Below are 7,332 nucleotides of genomic sequence, written 5' to 3' on the forward strand. Positions count from 1 at the left end.
TGGGATCTAAACTCTAGTGCTTTCTCTAAAATAATTTCCTTTCTCAATTCAGAAATGTGTGTGTGTAAGTCACAACATCCGTGACACCAAAACGGCTTTCTTTTCTCTCTTTTCTCTACACTCTGCACTGTGAGCACACACACCAAATCAGAAAGGCTTTTTTCTCTCTTTTCTACATTATGGACTGTGGGGACACAAAACCGCTCTCTCTCTTTTTTTTTTTGATTGTGTGCCAGGGCGTTGTCTCACGTATTAGATTATGCTTAAGATACGAATGAGCAGTCAGAACAAAGCCTCAATACGGTGTTCCCGTGTTGTTTGTGGCTGCCTTGTCTTTTGCACAGATTAAAAGACAAGGCAGCCATCGAATAGGGCCTGATTGTTCCTACTTGGTCAGCCGAGGAGCAAGGGGGGGGGGCAAGCGTCTCAACCAAGCAAAGCTCACCATGGGGAAGGTGGCTATGCCAACTAGGCTGATGCCCTGCTCCTGCAGTGATGGATAATCATACACTGGTTTCTCTTCATAATGTACAAGTCTTTCGCCTTTTGCTAAAGACTTCCGTGGAGAGCAGCACTAATGAGTTGTTTCTATTTTTGGCAGGCTTTAACTTTGCGGGTGAAGCCCTTTCTGTCTGTGCAAAAGAAATCTTGTTACTGTGCAGAGTGACTTCTCTGAGTAGAGTCGCCTTACTTGTTGCGACTGTGCCGATGTTTGAAGCTGGAGTGCAAAGTTGTTGCTTGAATGGTGCTCGCTGGAGCGTGTGGTAGTGTAAAGTTATACCATTTAAAAGGGCTGAAGAGTGCTCAGTGCAGCGGGTGGGCGGAGGTGCAAAGTGACACTATGGCCATAAAAAGAACACCGCTACAAGTGCGCATTGTGCCAGGAAGGGCCCTCGGACGTGAACCAGTGGACAGATATCGCTTCTCGGCCTTTTGGCTAAGATCAAGTGTAGTATCTGTTCTTATCAGTTTAATATGTGATATGTCTATGCAAGGACTACATATTAAATGGATTTTTATCAATAGGAGTTGAAAAAGGAGCTTGCTCCGTTCACTCCAAGCATCGACCCGGTACTGCAGTGCCGCTGGGAACGGTGCGCTCTCCTCTGCTCTTGTGAAAAAGCAAACAGCGGTGCAGGATGGAAGTTTCTTTTAATCTGCTGAGAAAAGAGAGTGAATGCAAAGCAGACTTTAACACGGCTCTGGGAGCGAGCCGAGTGCGGGCTAACCAGGAGAATTGCTTGAAAGAAACGCGACACCGAATGAGCGGTCAGAACAAAGCCTCAATACGGTGTTCCTGTGGTGTTTTTATAAAATGCGGTGTAAAAAAAGGTGTGAATGCCCCATAGAAAACTAAAAGGTGGAGCGGAAGTGTTCGGCTGCAAGAAGGTGTGAATGTCCGACTATATTTGGTGAAAAGCAGGTGAAGCAAGGTCTGAATGCCCAACCTTACATCATCAAAAGCGAGATCAGAGGTTTTTGGCTGCAAGAAGGCCATAGTTTGCCAAAAGCGGGTAAGGTGTGAATGATCGGCTAAATATCAACAAAAGTGGGGGCGGAGGTCTTCGGATGCAAGTGGGTGTGAATATCCCACCATACAAGTATGGTGGAGAGGAAGCTGTGAATGGCCGACCATAGTTTGCAAAAAGCGGGTGAGAAAAGGTGCGAATGTCCAACCATACATGATCAAAACAGGGAGCGGAGGTGTTTGGCTGCGACAAGGTGTGAATGTCCACCCATAATTAATGAAAAGCGGGCAACAAGTAGGTTCGAATGCCCAACCATACATCATCAAAAGCAGGAGTGGATGTGTTCGGCTACAAGAAGGTTTGTATGTCCGAGCATAGTTTGTAAAAAGCGGGTAAGAAAAGGTTCGAATGCCCGAACATACACCATCAAAAGAGGGAGCGGAGGTGTTCCGCTGTAAGACGGTGTGAATGTCCGACCATAGTTGGTAAAAAGTGGGTATGAAAAGGTTCGAATGCCCAAATTCGGCTGCAAAAAACTGTGTTCGGCTGCAAAAAGGTGTGAATGTTCGACTAAATTTTGTAAAAAGCGGGTAAGACAAGGTGCGAATGCCTGACAATGTATGATCAAAAGCGGGAGCGGAGGTGTTCAGCTGCAAGAAGGTCTAAATGTCCATTTTTAATTAATAGAAAACATGAAAGAAAATTTTCGAAAATCAATCCGCACATGATCATAAGTGGGAGAGGAGGTGTTCAGCTGCAAGAAGGTGTGAATGTCCTACCATAATTGCTGAAAAATGTGTTAGAAACGGTAAGAATGCCGGACCATACATCATCAAAAGCTAAAGAGGTGGTGTTCGGCTGCAAGTAGGTGTGAATGTCTGACTAAAGTTCAAATATATTAACAAAAGCGGGAGGAGAGGTCTTCGGATGAGTGGTCGAGAATTTCCAACCATAATCTATAAAATGCGGTGAAAAAAAAAGGTGTGATAGATACCTAAAAGGTGGAGCGGAAGTGTTCGGCTGCAAGAAGGTGTGAATGTTATATATATAGTTGGTGAAAAGCAGGAAAAGCAAGGTCTGAATGCCCAATCTTACATAATCAAAAGCGAGATCAGAGGTGTTTGGCGGCAAGAAAACGGGTAAGGTGTGAATGACCGACTAAATATCAACAAAAGTGGGGGCGGAGGTCTTCGGATGCAAGTGGGTGTGAATATCCCACCATACAAGTATGGTGGAGAGGAAGCTGTGAATGGCCGACCATAGTTTGCAAAAAGCGGGTGAGAAAAGGTGCGAATGTCCAACCATACATGATCAAAACAGGGAGCGGAGGTGTTTGGCTGCGACAAGGTGTGAATATCCACCCATAATTAATGAAAAGCGGGCAACAAGTAGGTTCGAATGCCCAACCATACATCAACAAAAGCAGGAGTGGATGTGTTTGGCTACAAGAAGGTTTGAATGTCCGAGCATAGTTTGTAAAAAGCGGGTAAGAAAAGGTGCGAATGCCTGAACATACACCATCAAAAGAGGGAGCGGAGGTGTTCCGCTGAAAGACGGTGTGAATGTCCGAACATAGTTGGTAAAAAGCGGGTAAGAAAAGGTTCGAATGCCCGAATATATACCATCAAAAGCGGAAGCGGAGGTGTTCGGCTGTAAGAAGTTGTGAACGTCCGACCAAAGTTTGTAAAAAGCAGTTAAGAAAAGGTTCGAATATCCAACCAAACATAATCAAAAGTGGGAGCAGAGCTGTTCGACTGCAAGTAGGTGTGAATGTCCACCCATAATTCCTGAAAAATGGGTAAGAAAAGGTGCGAATGCCCAACCATACATCATCAAAAGAAGAAGTGGATGTGTTCTGCTACAAGAAGGTTTGAATGTCCGACCATAGTTTGTAAAAAGTCGGTAAGAAAAAGTTCGAATGCCCGAACATACACCATCAAAAGAGGGAGCGGAGGTGTTCCGCTGTAAGATGCTGCGAATGTCCGACCATAGTTGGTAAAAAGCGGGTAAGAAAAGGTTAAAAAACCCGACTGTACACAATCAATAGCGGAAGCGGAGTTGTTCGGCTACAAGAAGGTGTGAAAGTCCACCAATAATTACTGAAAAATGGGTAAGAAAAGGTGTGAATGCCCAACTATACATCATCAAAAGCAGAAGTGGATGTGTTCGGCCACAAGAACGTTTGAATGTCCGAGCATAGTTTGTAAAAGGCAGGTAAGAAAAGGTTCGAATGCCTGTACATACACAATCAAAAGAGGGAGCGGAGGTGTTTCGCTGCAAGAAGGTGTGAATGTCCACCCATAATTAATGAAAAGCGGGCAACAAGTAGGTTCGAATGCCCAACCATACATCATCAAAAGTAGGAGTGGATGTGTTCGGCTACAAGAAGGTTTGTATGTCCGAGCATAGTTTGTAAAAAGCGGGTAAGAAAAGGTTCGAATGCCCGAACATACACCATCAAAAGAGGGAGCGGAGGTGTTCCGCTGTAAGACGGTGTGAATGTCCGACCATAGTTGGTAAAAAGTGGGTATGAAAAGGTTCGAATGCCCAAATTCGGCTGCAAAAAACTGTGTTCGGCTGCAAAAAGGTGTGAATGTTCGACTAAATTTTGTAAAAAGCGGGTAAGACAAGGTGCGAATGCCTGACAATGTATGATCAAAAGCGGGAGCGGAGGTGTTCAGCTGCAAGAAGGTCTAAATGTCCATTTTTAATTAATAGAAAACATGAAAGAAAATTTTCGAAAATCAATCCGCACATGATCATAAGTGGGAGAGGAGGTGTTCAGCTGCAAGAAGGTGTGAATGTCCTACCATAATTGCTGAAAAATGTGTTAGAAACGGTAAGAATGCCGGACCATACATCATCAAAAGCTAAAGAGGTGGTGTTCGGCTGCAAGTAGGTGTGAATGTCTGACTAAAGTTCAAATATATTAACAAAAGCGGGAGGAGAGGTCTTCGGATGAGTGGTCGAGAATTTCCAACCATAATCTATAAAATGCGGTGAAAAAAAAAGGTGTGATAGATACCTAAAAGGTGGAGCGGAAGTGTTCGGCTGCAAGAAGGTGTGAATGTTATATATATAGTTGGTGAAAAGCAGGAAAAGCAAGGTCTGAATGCCCAATCTTACATAATCAAAAGCGAGATCAGAGGTGTTTGGCGGCAAGAAAACGGGTAAGGTGTGAATGACCGACTAAATATCAACAAAAGTGGGGGCGGAGGTCTTCGGATGCAAGTGGGTGTGAATATCCCACCATACAAGTATGGTGGAGAGGAAGCTGTGAATGGCCGACCATAGTAAAAGGCGGGTGAGAGAAGGTGCGAATGTCAAACCATACATAATCAAAACAGGGAGCGGAGGTGTTCTGCTGTAAGAAGGTGTGAATGTCCAACCATAGTTGGTAAAAAGCGGGTAAGAAAAGGTTAAAATACCCGACTGTACACAATCAATAGCGGGAGCGGAGTTGTTTGGCTACTAAAAGGTGTTAAAGTCCGACCATGGTTTGTAAAAAGCGGGTAAGAAAAGGTGCGAATGTCCGACAATGTATGATCAAAAGAGGGAGTGGAAGTTTTCGGCTGCAAGAAGGTCTGAATGTCCAACCATAATTTGTAAAAACCGGGGAAGAAAAGGCTCGAAAGCCCGACTATACACCATCAAAAGTGGGAGCGGAGGTGTTCAGCTGCAAGACGGTCTGAATGTCCATCAATAATTGCTAGAAAACATGAAAGAAAATTTTCGAATATCAAACTGCACATGATCATAAGCGGGAGAGGAGGTGTTCAGCTGCAAGAAGGTGTGAATGTCTACCCATAATTACTGAAAAAAGGGTAAGAAAAGGTGCGAATGCCTAACCATACATCATCAAAAGAGGGAGCGGAGGTGTTCCGCTGTAAGACGGTGTGAATGTCCGACCATAGATGGTAAAAAGCGGGTAAGAAAAGGTTAAATTACCCGACTGTACACAATCAAAAGAGGGAGCGGAGTTGTTCAGCTAAGAGAAGGTGTGAAAGTCCAACCTTGGTTTGTAAAAAGCGGGTAAGAAAAAGTTCGTATGCCCGAATATACACCATCAAAAGCGGAAGCGGAGGTGTTCGGCTGCAAGATATTGTGAACGTCCGATCAAAGTTTGTAAAAAGCAGTTAAGAAAAGGTTCGAATATCTAACCAAACATAATCAAAAGCGGGAGCAGAGCTGTTCGACTGGAAGTAGGTGTGAATGTCAGATCATAATTTGCAAAAAGCTGATGAGAAAGGGTGAGAATGCCCGACTATACACCATCAAATGCGGTAGCGGAGTTGTTCGGCTGCAAGTAGGTGTGAATCTCCAACCATAATTGCTGAAAAATGTGTTAGAAAAGGTAAAAATGCCGGTCCATACATCATCAAAATCGGGAGAGGTGGTGTTCAGCTGCAAGAAGGTCTAAATGTCCATCAATAATTGCTAGAAAACATGAAAGAAAATTTTCGAAAATCAAACCACACATGATCATAAGTGGGAGAGGAGGTGTTCAGCTGCAAGAAGGTGTGAATGTCCACCCATAATACCTGAAAAATGGGTAAAAAAAAGGTGCGAATGCCCAACCATACATCATCAAAAGCAGGAGTGCATGTGTTCGGCTACAAGAAGGTGTGAACGTCCAACCAAAGTTTGTAAAAAGCAGTTAAGAAAAGGTTCAAATATCCAACCATACATAATCAAAAGCGGGAGCAGAGCTGTTCGACTGCAAGTAGGTGTGAATGTCAGATCATAATTTGCAAAAAGCTGATGAGAAAGGGTGAGAATGCCCGACTATACACCATCAAATGCGGGAGCGGAGTTGTTCGGCTGTGAGTAGGTGTGAATCTCCGACCATAATTGCTGAAAAATGTGTTAGAAAAGGTAAGAATGCCGGTCCATACATCATCAAAAGCGAGAGAGGTTGTGTTCGGCTGCAAGTAGGTGTGAATGTCCAGCCATAATTACTCACAAACGGGTAAGAAAAGGTAGTATTGCCAGACCATATATGATCAAAACAGGGAGCGGAGGTGGTTCAGCTGCAAGAAGGTTTGAATGTCCGACTAAAGTTCAAATATATTAACAAAAGCGGGAGGAGAGGTCTTCGGATGAGAGTGGTTGAAAATTTCCAACCATAATGTATAAAATGCGGTGAAAAAAAGGTGTGATAGAACACTAAAAGGTGGAGCGGAAGTGTTCGGCTGCAAGAAGGTGTGAATGTCCGACTATATTTGGTGAAAAGCAGGTGAAGCAAGGTCTGAATGCCCAACCTTACATCATCAAAAGCGAGATCAGAGGTGTTTGGCTGCAAGAAGGCCATAGTTTGCCAAAAGCGGGTAAGGTGCGAATGTCCGACTAAATATCAACAAAATTTGGGGCGGAGGTCTTCGGATGCAAGTGGGTGTGAATATCCCACCATACAAGTATGGTGGAGAGGAAGCTGTGAATAGCCGACCATAGTTTGGAAAAAGCGGGTAAGAAAAGGTTTGAATGCCCGAACATACACCATCAAAAGAGGGAGCGGAGGTGTTCCGCTGTACGAAGGTGTGAATGTCCGACCATAGTTGGTAAAAAGCGGGTAAGAAAAGGTTAAAATACCCAACTGTACACAATCAATAGCGGGAGCGGATGTGTTCGGCTACAAGAAGGTGTGAAAGTCCGACCATGGTTTGTAAAAAGCGGGTAAGAAAAGGTGCGAATGTCCGACAATGTATGATCAAAAGAGAGAGCGGAGGTTTTCGGATACAAGAAGGTTTGAATGTCCGACCATAGTTTGTAAAAAGCGGGTAAGAAAAGCTTCGAATGCCCGACTATACACCATCAAAAGCTGGAGCAGAGGTGTTCCGCTGTAAGACGTGTGAATGTCCGACCA

General features: G+C 44.2%; 2 non-coding genes across 2 annotated transcripts; both read left to right on the top strand.

Annotated features, from left to right (window-relative positions):
• Positions 1-505: 505 nt before the first annotated feature.
• LOC140286978 (U5 spliceosomal RNA) lies at positions 506-619 on the top strand. Its single transcript, XR_011911367.1, has one exon. It is a non-coding gene; the product is annotated as a U5 spliceosomal RNA (small nuclear RNA).
• A 298-nt stretch (positions 620-917) lies between these two features.
• On the top strand, positions 918-1,105 carry LOC140286985 (U2 spliceosomal RNA). The gene has a single exon (XR_011911373.1). It is a non-coding gene; the product is annotated as a U2 spliceosomal RNA (small nuclear RNA).
• The last annotated feature ends 6,227 nt before the right edge of the window (positions 1,106-7,332 follow it).

The sequence above is a fragment of the Leuresthes tenuis genome, unplaced genomic scaffold, assembly GCF_036924035.1.
Source record: "Leuresthes tenuis unplaced genomic scaffold, fLeuTen1.0.hap1 SCAF_102, whole genome shotgun sequence".
Lineage (NCBI taxonomy): Eukaryota > Metazoa > Chordata > Actinopteri > Atheriniformes > Atherinopsidae > Leuresthes > Leuresthes tenuis.